Below are 14,596 nucleotides of genomic sequence, written 5' to 3' on the forward strand. Positions count from 1 at the left end.
CTGCCACCTAGTGAAGAAGGTGCCTGCTTCTCCTTTGCTTTCTGCCATGATTGTAAGTTTCCTGAGGCCTCCCCAGCAATACGGAACTGTGAGTCAATTAAAGCCCTTTCCTTTATAAGTTACCCAGTCTCCGGTATTTCTTCATAGCAGTGTGAGAATGGACTAATACGAATGTATTCTTTTTTTTTCCCCTTGACACAGGATCTTGCTGTGTCACTCGGGCTGGAGTGCAGTGGTGCAATCATGGATCACTGCAGCCTCGAACTCCTCCCACCTCAGCCTCCTGAGAAGCTAGGACTATAGGTGCGCTCCACTATACCTGGTTAACTTTTAAATTATTATTTGTAGAGACGAGGGTCTCACCATATTGCCCAGGGTATGTGAATCTGTTCTTACTCTTAAAAATATATTAATTCCCTTTCCCCACATAACCACTGTTATTGGCTTGGTAGGTACTTTTGAAGACCTTTTATTAATTTTTTAATAACAGCTCTATTGATATATAATCCACATGCCATAAAATTCACTCTTTAAAAATGTACAATTCAGTGGTTCTGTTTTCACACAGTTGTGCAACTATCTGATTTTAGAACATTTTCATCATTCCTTTAGTAGTCACTTCCCATTCCTCCCACTCCTCAGCCCCTGACAACCACTAATTTACTTTCTGTCTCTATGGATTTGCCTCTTATGGACATTTTATATAAATGGTATCATATGAAAAGCGTTTTGTGTTTGACTTATGTCATTTTAACATAATGTCTTCAGGGATCATCCATTTTGTAGATATGTTAGTATTTCTTTCCTTTTTATGGCAGAATAATATTTTATTGTATGTATACCATATTTTATTTATCAATTGATGGACATTTGGGTTGTTTTCAATTTTTGGCTATTATGAATAATGCTTTAGGAATATTATTGTATAAGTATTTATGTAAATGCCTGTTTTTAAATCTCTTTGATATATATCTAAGAATGAAATTGATGGGTGATATGGTAACTATATTTAACTTTTTGATGAACTGCCAAACTGTTTTCTGCAGGAGCTACACCATTTTACATTCCCATCAGTAAAGTATGGGGATTCCAACTTTTCCACATCCTTGTTGCCATTTGTTATATTGTCAGTCTTTTTGACAATAAGCATCTTAATGGGCATGAAGTATTATCTGATTGTGATTTTGACTTTAATTTTCCCAGTAACTAATGATCTTGAGCATTTTTTAATGTGCCTATTGGCAATTTGTGTATCTCCTTTGGTGAAATATTTAAAACTTTTGTTATTTTTTAACTGGGTTATTTGCCCTTTTTTTGCATTGTAAGCATTCTTTATATATTATGATATGTGATTTACAAATATATATATAGATATTTGTATATATTATTAGAGATATATCAGATATATGATTATTAGATATATATAACTTACAAATATATACATCATATATGCAATCAACAATTTGTGAACAATATATATTCACAAATCATGTATCAGATAATTATTTACAAATATTTTCTTCCCAACTTTATCAGATTTATAATTTGCAAATATTTTATTCACAACCTTTTTATGTACATTTAAATAAATATATCTTTATTTTGTGCATATGTTTTTATACATAAGGATTTAACTTGGTTTCTTTTTTTTTTTTTTTTTTTGAGACAGTGTCTTGCTCTGTCACCCAGGCTGGAGAGCAGTGGCATGACCTCGGCTCACTGCAATCTCTGCCTCCCGGGTTCAAGTGATTCTTCTGCCTCAGCTTCCTGAGTAGCTGGTACTACAGGCACATGCCACCACGCGGCTAATTTTTGTATTTCTTTTTAGTAGAGATGGAGTTTCACTACGTTGGCCAGGCTGGTCTCGAACCCCTTAGGTGATCCACCCACAGTGGCCTCCCAAAGTGCTGGGATTACAGGCATGAGCCACCGTGTCTGGCCTTGGTTTCTCTTTTTAATACTTGTGGGATTATACTGTTTATATTGTTGTGTAGATGTCTTCCTAGGTCATTGTAGTGTAAGTCTTCCTCATTATTTTAAATTGCTGCATATATGTGCATAGATCATTCCCCTGATGATAGGCATTTTGATGAGTCTCAATATTTTTACTATAATGAACAATGCTGTAATGAGCATCATGTAGAGGCTGCTTTCTACACATGTGCAAGTATGTAGCATACCTTGAAGAGGAATCACTGAGTTTAAGGACATCTGCTTTTCACACTTTAATGTACACTATCAAAATGCCCATTAGAAAGGCTGTACAAATGTACGACTCTTCTAGCAACATATATGGGAATAACATTTCCTTGAATTCTGACCAACATTCAAATTTAAGTATTCTTGCCTATCTGACAAGCAAAAATGTACCTGATTGTTTTAACTTGGAAGAAATTATTTCAATATCATGATTTCCATAATTTCTATCATTTGGTGTTCTTATAAAAGCTATCTCTCATCTTATTCTGGAGATCTTTCCTTCACATGGGAACCTCTACATTACACAGAAAAGAAAAGATAGATGGGTGAGGAGAGTCTAGATTTATATTCTAGCTGTTATGCATGGTGAGGCCAGCTTAAGAAACACATGGCTTTTGAAAGACTTTCCATTGTATAAGGAGCAGACCAGACTTTTAACCACAATCCAGAGACTTTTTACTTCACAAAGATGTGGCATTTTATTTTAATAAAGCTATTGACAGAGCTCCCTTTTCGAGTGACTTTTCAAATGCATCTTTTGTCAACAGAGGGCTTTTATTAGCTAATGTAGCCTTTCTGTACTCCATGTTAGCAGAGAGAGAAAGGAAATGTCCTTGGGTTCCAAATACGGAAAGTTGTGCAAAGACTCAAGGAGAAAGAAGTTGTTCCACTTTCCAAAGCTGCATTTGTCACTTGCTGTTGTGTCATAACTGAAAGTAATGAACTTTCCAATGCTACTGTCCAGAAGGTAAAGGTTTACAAGATTATCCCTCTAAACTGGCAATTGCATAAAAAGAGATCACGAAGGATTAAAATGTAAAGACCAAGTAAAAGCTGTGAGTGATAACTTGGAGAGACTTAGCTATAAAATACCTGAAATGGGGGGAGTTAGGCAAGACCTAGGAGTGAGGAGTGAGAGTAACAGTCTTGGCTGTGGAATGGGGTAGCTAGATATTTAGGGCTTAATCTGAGCCACTACTGATAATTAAACAGTGTCGATAAACTGAACGAGCATGGGGAAGGAGTATGAATTGTGGGCTCCGAGCACAGTTAATGTGGGGTGTTGGTGTTGTGGTTTCATTAATTAGTCCTTCGATGTAAGAGCTCAGTCAGTAGTGGAACAAGCTGGTGACAGGGGCTTTGACAGGTCTTAGGACACTGGGAAAATAGATTGAGATTCTAGAGCAAGGCTAGTGCAGTGTGGGATCTGAACGTGTTGTCAGGACTGAGCCAAGCCCTTTGATTAAGGTCAACATAGTAGGAATGGAGAAAGTCACACCTAAACGGGAACCTGAACCGGGGCTTCATTTCAAAGCCCATGGAACAGATAAGGAAGGTTGACTAATGACTTTTCTGCTGTTGCAGATTGGCTCACAAACTGAGTAAGGCACAAAAGGCAGAACTGGTGTTGATAGCAAAGTGTCATCAGAGAAGGCAGGAAGGACACCCTGTCACACTGCCCTTTGGCTCCCCAGATATCACTATTTTTTTTTTCCTCATCCTTGTTAGGAACTGGCAGGTAGTTGTGCTTGATGTCTATTAGACTCCAATTCAATTTTGAGGTCCATAATTCAATGGGGATAGATATAAAAAGGCTTCCTTTTTCATTAAAAGGGTAATTACCTCGTTATCAGAGTGCTGGAAAGATGAGAGCTTATGGATTTTTCATAAAATTATAAGTTTATAAGGAGCCGGGTGAAGTCATCGTATTCTGTCCTCAAGCCAGGGACAAATTTAATTCACCCTTGATGGATGGGACATTGTTTAACAAGGATCTCTAGAGAATAAGCGTTGATAACTTTCAGTGTTTTGCAACCATCAGTTGTGTTATTTCTTCTATCCTGTTGAATATATTGACACAGAATAGAAGTCCATAATCTTTTTGTTCTCTTTGGGTAGAAAGAACAGTGTTATAATTGTACTTCATTTTCATTATGTTGAAGAATACTTATCAAATGCCTTGTATGTGCTTGGTGCCAGATACAATTGTGACACAGGGAGGAAGACAGACTTGATCCCTGCTGTCATTTAGCTGTGAGACTCATGAGGGATAATAACCAATAATCACATCAGTAAATGACTACAAATTGTAATAAGTGCTGTGAAGGAAACATTAAGGCATTGCTACAGAGGATAACAGGAGGAAGCTAAGACCTCATTGAGCCTCCAGCTCCGGCCGCTGAGCCATGGTCCCTTCTGTCTGCTAGGATGGGATCGGGCACTCATCCAGTTGCAGGTGCGAGCACTATTGAGTAGCGCAGGGTCGCGAGCTGTGGCCATGGACTTGGGCAACAGGAAATTAGAAATATCCTCTGGAAAGCTGGCCAGATTTGCAAATGGCTCTGCTGTAGTACAGTCAGGTGACACTGCAGTAATGGCCACAGTGGTCAGTAAAACAAAACCTTTACCTTCCCAGTTTATGCCTTTGGTGGTTGACTACAGACAAAAGGCTGCTGCAGCAGGTAGAATTCCCACAAACCCTCTGAGAAGAGAGATTAGTATTTCTCATAAAGAAATTCTTACACGTTGAATAATAGATCGTTCAATTAGACCTATCTTTCCAGCTGGCTACTTCTGTGATATACGGGTTCTGTGTAATCTGTTAGCAGTAGAGGATATTAATGAGCTTGATGTCCTGGCAATTAATGGCACCTCTGTAGCCCTCTCATTATCAGATATTCGTTGGAATGGACCTTTTGGGGCAGTATGAATAGGAATGACTGATGGAGAATGTGTTGTTAACCCAACAAGAAAAGAAATGTTTTCTAATACTTTAAATGTAGTGGTTGCTGGAGTACCTAAAAGTCAGATCGTCATGTTGGAAGCCTCTGCAGAGAACATTTTACAGCAGGACTTTTGCCATGCTATCAAAGTGGGAGTGAAATATACCCAACAAATAATTCAAGGCATCCAGCAGTTGGTAAAAGAAATTGGTGTTACCAAGAGGACACCTCAGAAGTTATTTACCCCTTCGCCAGAGATTGTGAAACATGCTCATAAACTTGCTATGGAGAGACTCTATGCAGTATTTACAGATTGTGAACATGATAAAATTTCCAGAGATGAAACTGTTAACAAAATAAGATTAGATACAGAGGAACAACTAAAAGAAATATTTCCAGAGGTTGATCTATATGAAATAATAGAACCCTTCAGTTACAAGGGAAGTTTTTAGAAGTATTATTTTGAATGAATACAAAAGATGCGATGGTCAGGATTTGACTTTACTTAGGAACGTAAGTTGTAAGGTAGATATGTTTAAAACCCTTCATGGATCAGAATTATTTCAAAGAGGACAAACACAGGTGCTTTGTACTGTTACATTTGATTCATTAGAATCCAGTATTAAGTTGGATCGAGTTATAATAGCTATAAATGGGATAAAAGATAAAAATTTCATGCTGCACTGTGAGTTTCCTCCTTATGCAACTAATGAAATTGTCAAAGTCACTGGTATAAATAGAAGAGAACTTGGGCATGGTGCTCTTGCTGAGAAAGCTTTGTATCCTGTTATTCCCAAAGATTTTCCTTTTGCCATAAGAGTTACATCTGAAGTCCTAGAGTCAAATGGGTCATCTTCTATGGCATCTGCATGTGGTGGAAGTTTAGCATTAATGGATTCAGGGGTTCCAATTTCAACTGCTATTGCAGGCGTAGCAATGGGATTGGCCACCAAAACCGATCTTGAGAAGGGTGAAATAGAAGATTATCATTTGCTAACAGGTATTCTGGGAATTGAAGATTACAATGGCGACATGGACTTCAAAATAGCTGGCACTAATAAAGGAATAACTGCATTACAGGCTGATATTAAATTACCTGGAATACCAATGAAAATTATAATGGAGGCTATTCAACAAGCTTCAGTGGCAAAAAGGAGATTTTACAGATCATGAACAAAACTATTTCAAAACCTCAGGCATCTAGAAAAGAAAATGGACCTGTTGTAGAAACTATTCAGTTTCCATTATCAAAATGAGAAAAATTTGTTGGACCAGGTGGATATAACTTAAAAAACTTCAGGCTGAAACAGTTGTAACTATTAGTCAGGTGGATGAAGAAACGTTTTCTGTATTTGCACCAACACCCAGTGCTATGCATGAGGCAAGAGACTTCGTTGCCGAAATCTGCAAGGATGATCAGGGGCAGCAATTAGAATTTGGAGCAGTGTATACCGCCACAATAACTGAAAGCAGAGATACTGGTGTAATGGTAAAATTATATCCAAATATGATTTTGGTACTGCTTTATAACACACAACTTGATCAACAAAAGATTAAACATCCTACTGCCCTAGGATTAGAAGTTAGCCAAGAAATTCAGGTGAAATACTCTGGATGTGACCCAGCTGATGGGAGAATGAGGCTTTCTCATAAAGTGCTTCAGTCTCCAGCTACAACTGTGGTCAGAACTTTGAATGACAGAAGTAGTATTGTAATGAGAGAACCTGTTTCACAGTCATCATCTAATTATTCTCAGTGATTTTTTTAAAGAGAATTCTAGAATTCTATTTTTTCTAGGGTAATGTGCTATAGAGCAAAATTTTAGTAGTATCTTCCATTGTGTAGATGTATATACAGTATAAATATATTCTAATTATTTGTATTAAAATGCTCATTTACATGTGCCAATTTTTAAATTCAAGGGTAACCATTATTCGTTTAATCTTATTTACATTGTAATTATTATTATTAAAAGTAAGTCATCTATACATCTTAGAAAGATTACATACTTTTGTTTCTATAATTCTGAAATATATGAAAAACTTAGATATATGTCATATATGTTATTATAACAGATCTCTTCCTACATCTCATTTGTCTTCTTTACATACAGTAGTGACAATTTACCCTCAGTCATCCTACAGCGCACCTCTTTGCCCAACAACTTTACTTGCCTACAACTGTTCACAAACTGGAACAGGCCATATTCAAAGCCAGTGCCTAGTTCTTCAGAACAGTTACTAGACATAGTGAGTTGAGGGAGCTAATCTGGTACACTTTTAATAATATATGCCTTTCAAATTGGTCACAAAATCATGAACATAGTGGAATAAATATAAATGAGATTCTAACTAGGATGAGGTAGTAATTATGTATATTTTTCAAATTTACCTAAACATAGGAAAATTATTTATTTAATTAGACAATTAAACTAGGTCACTTTTTGAATATGTATATTGCTCTAATGTATGGAAGTTCTTAGTATAAGAGCTGGAGGAATCATGAATTTCAGTTAATAGATGTTTGAAATAGATGTTTAGAGGTTACTGATATACATGTCAAGTTGTCCATTCCCATCATTTAAAATATCACCTTATAATTCCACACAAATGTAAATGGTATGTGGATGTCATAATTTAGAATATGTTATCTTTTTAAAAATCTTATAAAAATACACCAGACTCAGTGGTACATGTCTGTAGTCCCAGCTACTTGGTAGGCTGAGGTGGGAAGATCGCTTGAACCCAGAAGTTCAACACTGCAGTGTGCAACAATCATGCCTGTGAATAGCTACTTCACTCCAGCCTGGGCAACATAGCAGGACTCTATCTCTAAAAAAAGTTTTAAATCTCATAAAAAATAAGTAAATCTGGCCGGGCATGCTGACTTGTGCCTGTAATCCCAACACTTTGGGAGGGTGAGGCGGGTGGATCGCCTGAGGTCAGGAGGTCGAGACCAGCCTGGCCAACATGGCAAAACGCTGTCTCTACTAAAAATACAAAAATTAGCTGGGCGTGGTGGCAAGCGCCTGTAATCCCAGCTACTTGAGAGGCTGAGGCAGGAGAATCTCTTGAACCTGGGAGTTGGAGGTTGCAGTGAGCCGAGATCGCGCCGCTGCTCTCCAGCATGGGCAACGAGAGTGAAACTCTGTCTCAAAAAAAAAAAAAAGTAGGTAAATTCATGACTCAGGGCTAACTATTTCATAAAATATTAAAAATTTAGCTGGTTAAACCAAAGATTTTAAAGATATGTATATTTATATCAAACATTGATCATATATCTATTGTGTGTAAAACACCATGTTAGGCAATGTTGATATACTTTCTGAAATATTAAAGATTAATTGAAATTGAAAGATTAAATTAAAAAGAAAACCTCATTGAGATGAGTGATCAGGAAAGGCCTGTTTTTTAGAAGTGACATATAACATGAGCCCTGAATTATAAAAGGAACCAGCCTTTCACAATGAAAAGAAGAACACTCCTGACAGTGGGAGCAGCATGTGCAAAGGCCCTGCACTAGAAAAAAGCACAGTATGTTTTGGGAATTTAGAGAGTTCACTATACCAGGAGCAGAGGGGTCAAGGAAGAAGGTGGCATGCCATGAGATTAGAGAAGTAAGCAGACAAATAATGGCTGATCTTATAGGCAATGGTGAGGGGTTTGGATTTTATTGTAAACAGAATGTCTTTAAAAGATCACTCTGGCTACTGTGTGGCAAATGAACTGGAAGTGGAAAAATTGGAACAGAGAGAGAGATTAGGAGGCAGTCTGGGAACAAGATGTTGGTGGCTTGGACTAAGGTGGGGTCAGAGAAAGTGGATAGATGTTTTCGAGATACGCTTAGGAGGTCTTACTGATGGTTGGATGTAGGGAAAGGGTAAAGAAAAGATACCAATTCAAGGCTGACACTGGTAAGATGATAGTTCCATCTAGTAGGTAGAGAACAAGCAGGGAGGAACAAGTCTGTAGTGGGAAGGATGGGGGACAGATGTTTACATTTGCACATGTTAAGTTTGAGCGGCTTCGGAGACCCAGAAATAGAACTGTTGATTCTAAGTCTGGAGTTCAGGGATGTCAGAACTAGAGAAATACATTTGGATGACTAAGTCTGTCAATGAGAATAAAAGCTTGGGAAAAGAATGAGATAAGGAAGAGGAGGAGAGAGAAAGAAAGGAGGCCCTGTTGTGAACTTTGAGAAACTCTTAACATCCCCCCACAGCCTTGAGAACAACTGGCAGAGTAGAGAGAGCACCAGACTCAAAAGGGTGTGGGTTCTAATCCCATTTTAGTTTTAGACACTATGACCTTGGGCAAGTTAACTGCTTCTTTCTGAACTCAGGATCTATACTTTAAGGTAAAAATTATTCTCTAATTCTCTTCCATTGCCAATATTCTGTAATTCTCTTGGTATTAGGCTCATTTTCCAATTACTCTGGGCATATTTGTAACTCTCTTTACCTACCTTAAATTGTCATATCCAGAATACCCTTTTCTAATCATGATTTGAATTTTAGGTGCATTAAGTTAACATTCCTCTAAATCTTTCTCTTCTGCCAAATTGTGATTGTTTGGGGGTGGGGAGGGGCAGTTGTGCTTGTGCTTGTTGGCTTGTGTATTCCAGTCCAATTTGGATACAATGAGGCATCTGTGGCACAATGGAGATTGGTATTGGTAGGCTTCCTTGTTCATTAAAAATGAACTTCTTTATTTTTGCCGTTTATGTTGAGCTCAATTTCCCAGTCTCTTTTATATCAGCTTTAGAAATTTGAGGATTGCCAGTGGGGTGTGTTATTTGACCTCACTTAATGTTTGTGTTTGGTTCAGATCATAAAGCAAACCAAATTGACTGCCTCTGCTCAGTACCCAGTAGGACTTATAACCAGGCAAAATGTGGGTTGAAGGATGTATTCCCAGTTGCAATGCAGTGGAAGTGTTTGTGTTAAACAAAGTTTCAGAAAACTGCTTAAGGATCTCAGGGTGGTATCTGTTCTAGATATTTTTTTTCTTAACAAATTAACACTGTCAAATTATTCAGGTTGAAATAATTTTTTAACAAAGTGCCTTTGCTGTCCTGTCACCGTGCTTTATTGCTTATTTTTCTCATGAGATGATTCTCCCTGTTGCTTTTGCCTTTGTCTCACAATGTACCATCTGAAACTGCTAAGAAAGTTGGAAAAATTAAAAAAAAAAGACTTCATGCTAAAAAAAAAACATGAAAAAAAAAACACAGTTCAGTGGTTAGTGAAAAATGATAGCTAAGATAGCAATTAGATGTCCTTTCCTTTTGACCGAATAAAGACTCTGAAACTGGCATTGGGTCATCTCAGCAAACACAATCATTATAGTGATGACTTTCCTCCTATTATAGGTAAGGGCTTGTCAGTAATTTGTCTTTACTACATGTCCCTATTTTCAGGATTCAAGCCTCTAGTCATGACTGATATGGTTATTAGAGACGGAAGAGGTTAGAGTAAATGAAAGCAATAATTCCTTGTTGCATCTTGGGTTATTTGGCCAAATTAACAATGATGTTAAATGCGTGATGCACTTAATGAATATAGTGAGGTGTGAGCCAGTACCATGATTGTGCCCAGGTAAAATATAACATTATCAACCTGCTTTTGCATTTTTTTTTCCTTCATGATCCTAGATGGAAACCCTTTCAAATTCTCCAAAATAGATTCAGCTGGGGGAAACTTCAATGTCTGCTTTTATATGAGGCAAATATTCCCAAATTGTTACTTTGACTGTATTATTTACCTTTCCCCCTTTCTATCCTTTGAGAGTTGAATTGTGCCCCTTCCCAAAAAGAATATGTCCAGTCCTAATCCCCAGTACCTGTGAATGTACCCCTATTTGGAGAAAAGGTATGTGCAGATGTAATTCAGTGAAGGATCTCTAGATAAAATCATCCTGAGTTTACTGGGTGAGCCCTAAATCCAATGACAAGTGTCCTTACAAGAAGAGGAGAAGACATAAACAGAGGATAGGGTAAGGCCATGTGAAAACAAGGCAGAAATTGGAGAGATTTGTCTACAAGTGAACAAACATCAAGAATTTCAAACAATCACCAAAAGCTAGGAGAGAGTTATAGAATGGATTCTCCTTCAGAACTTTCAGAAGGAACTAGCCCTACCAACACTTTGGTTTTGGATTTCTGGTATGTAGAACTGGGAAAGAATAAATTAATTTCTCTCTCTCTCTCTCTCTCTCTCTGTCTCTCACACACGCACACACTCTCACTCTCACTCTCTCTCACTCTGTCACCCAAGCTGGAGTGCAGTGGTGTGATCTTGGCTCACTGCAACTTCCACCTCCAGGTTCAAGTGATTCTCCTGCCTCAGCCCCTCAAATAGCTGGGAATATAGGCAAGTGCCATCACACCTGGCTGATTTTTATATTTTTAGTAGAGACAGGGTTTTACCATGTTGGCCAGGCTGGCATCGAACTTCTGACCTCAAGTGATCTGCCCGCCTTGGCCTCCCAACGTGCTGTGATTACAGGCATGATCCACCGCTCCCGGCCATGGAGAATAAATTTCTATTGTGTTAAGTTTCCTAGTTTGTAATAATTTGTTACAACAGCCATAGGAAACTAATACACTACACTCTACCAATCATTCTGTAAGAGGCAGCATGCTGGAGTGAGAAAGACATTGGACTTCGAAAACAGCTTCTGAGCTCGATGCTTCTACCAGTAGCTGTGTGACCTTGAGTGTACTGCAACTCCACCCTGAGTCTCTGTTGCTTCATTATAAAAGGGAAGGATGTGGACTACCCTTTCAAGTTCTTTCTAGCTCTGTCCTTGCTCTCCCACCATAAAGAAACCCAGAAAATTGAACACAATTTAAAATAATGATTTTTGGTTGTTGGACAACTGGTATTGTAGGACTGTGGCTCCTGAGAGAAGGACAACAGACAAGATAATTCCTAAGCTCACTCCAAGTTTAGCCTGAAGGTACTTTCGGGACTATGCCACAGAGAGGGGAAACATAATCAAAGCCCAGCAGGACTTCTGAGTTGAAGGGATAAGTATTGGAATTTGTGGAGAACAAAGTTACTGACATTTGTGGTACAGAGCATCAGGAGGAGATAATTATGTATAAAAAATAGTTCCAGAAATATGCATAGGATTCTTCTTGAATTTTTGCTGAATGCTAAGATGTTCATGCAAATGGTGATGCTTCACAAGGCTGGGCAATGGAAGTGACTGGATAACTGTGAGCTAAACCTTTCCCACATCTCACACAAGGCTAGGAGATGTTTAAGTTCCCACCATGTTGGGAGACTGCATTAAACACCTCGTGCATTCGTTAGAGATACCCAAAAGGGTTATGTCTCAGTAGGAGGACTAAATTAGCTCTAGGGTAAAGCTACATTCTACTTATCTTAACAGATCATAAAAATAAGCCTTTAAAATCTCATTTGCAAGAAATGTTTACTGCTTGCCAGAATAACCTTCAACAGTCCTTAGAAGAAGACAGCAAAATCCAGATACTCAGCAACATGATGTTCATAATGCCTTTCATCTAATTAAAAAGTACTAGACACTCTGAGTAGCAGGAAAATGTGACCCATAACCAGGAGACAAATTAGTCAATAGAATCAGACCCAGGAATAATAGAAATAATGGAATTACCAGACAAAGATTTTAAAACAGCCATGTAAATATGTATAGAGATTTCAGTTAAAATATGGACACAACGAAGTGATAAATGAAAAATACAGAAAAAATCAAATGGGACTTCTAAACTGAGAAACATAGTATCAGGAATAAAAAAAACTAGATGAAGATAACAGTTAATTGGACCCTCCAGAAAATAAAGATCAATCATATAACTTAAAGACATAGTAGAAACTATCTGAACTAAAGCTCAGAGGAAAAATAAAGCTCAAAAATAATGAACAGGGCCTCAGTGACCCATGGGAACACAGGGTTCTAACATATGTAACTGGAATCCCAGAATGAAAAGACAGGACAGGAGATAGAAAATTAATGACTGAAAAATCCCCAAATTTGATGAAATCTGTAAACCTACAGATCAAAGAAGCTCAATGAGTCCCAAATAGAATAAGCATAAAAATCTATACTAATGTATATCACAATTACAATCAGAGATTCTTTAAAAGTCTTAAAAGCAGCCAAAGAAAAAGGCATCTTACAGAGAAACAAAGTAAGACGTACCACTGATTTTTTGCTAGAAACGATGCAGTCCAGAAGATAATAAAATAACATCTTTAATATCATGGGCAGAAAAAAAAATGGTGACTTAGAATTCTATATCCCCAGTGAAAATATCCTTCAAAAGTGAAGGTAAAATGATGCTTTCAGACAAACAAAAGATGAGATAACTTATTCTCAGCCTTTCTGCACTAGAAGAAATCATAAAGAAAATTTCAAGATGAAGGAAAATGCCAGAGGGAACTTTGGACCTCAAAAAAGAATGAAGAATGCAAGACATAGTAAATATGTGGGAAAATATGCGAGACTTTCTTTCCTCATATTTACATTTCTTTGAAAAAATAATTTTCTTTTTAGCAAAAATAATAATGCATTGTGGGGTTTATAACATAAGAGTAAAATATGATAATAGCACAAAGGAATGAGGGAGGAATGGAAGTATTCTGTTGTAGTGATTTGGTTATTACATTATGTATGAAGTAGTATAGTATTATTTGAAGGTAGACTGTGAAAAAATTAAGATGCCTATTGAAATCGCCAGAGTACTAGTTGTATTATTGTAATGGCCTCCTAACTAATCTCCTTGCTTCTGTCCTTCTCAATTCAGCAGCCAAGTCATATTGTATCATACCTCTGCTCAAAACTTTCTGAGGACTGCCCACATCAGAGCAAAAACTGGTGTTTTATCAATCCATATATAATTTGGTCCAAAACTGCTTCTCTGACCTCATCTCTAACCTCTGCCCCATCACTGACTCTACTGCAGACATGAATCCTGCTTACTGTTCTTTGAACGTGGCCGGCAAGGTCCTTCCTCTGTCTTTGCTCTTACTCTCCTTTTCCACTACCACTCTCCTTCCCAAATATCTGGTTTACTCCCTTCCCTCCTTCAAATCTTTCAAACTTTGACTTTTCCTGTAATCTTCCATGAACACCAATTTTAAATGGCAAGTCTACCATTTGCCCTTCTGGCAATTCCTATATCTCTTCCTGGCTTTATTTTATTTATAGTGCTTTTTATTTTCTAAGGTATTATAAACTTTTCTTATTTGTTTAATTTATTGTCTGTCTGTGTCCCCAAAGTCTATTGCAACATAACCTTCACATGAGTAGGTGATTTTTTTTCCTGCTTGGTTCACTGATACATCCACAGGGCCTAGAATAGTGCCCAATATGTAGTAGGCACACAATAAGTATTTGATTGAATAACAGGATCCATGGCCAATAAAGCCTGGGAACTCCAGGAAGAGCACCAAGACTCGTCTTTGCTCTTGCTGCCCCTCCATGTTTGTCTCTGAATGTCAGCATATAGAGTATAGCCCTTCCCCTGCGCCGTTGGCAATTTCCTAGTCATCTGCCGGTCCTCAAGGCTGCAAAAAATTGAGAAGACATTCCTTAGCACAGAGAGACTTGAGAGTCCTGCTCTAAGCTTTTTATTCACCCTGACAAATGTAACAACCTGTTTTTGTCTTTAAAGCATTTGTGTGTCTG

The 14,596-nt window shown here is 37.7% G+C and overlaps 1 pseudogene across 1 annotated transcript; it reads left to right on the top strand.

Annotated features, from left to right (window-relative positions):
* Nucleotides 1–2,533: 2,533 nt before the first annotated feature.
* On the top strand, nt 2,534–6,681 carry LOC100602523 (annotated as a pseudogene). The gene has a single exon (XR_001114686.2). The product of XR_001114686.2 is annotated as a polyribonucleotide nucleotidyltransferase 1, mitochondrial pseudogene (transcript).
* Nucleotides 6,682–14,596: the final 7,915 nt, after the last annotated feature.

This window comes from Nomascus leucogenys, chromosome 21 (assembly GCF_006542625.1).
Source record: "Nomascus leucogenys isolate Asia chromosome 21, Asia_NLE_v1, whole genome shotgun sequence".
Classification (NCBI taxonomy): Eukaryota; Metazoa; Chordata; class Mammalia; order Primates; family Hylobatidae; genus Nomascus; species Nomascus leucogenys.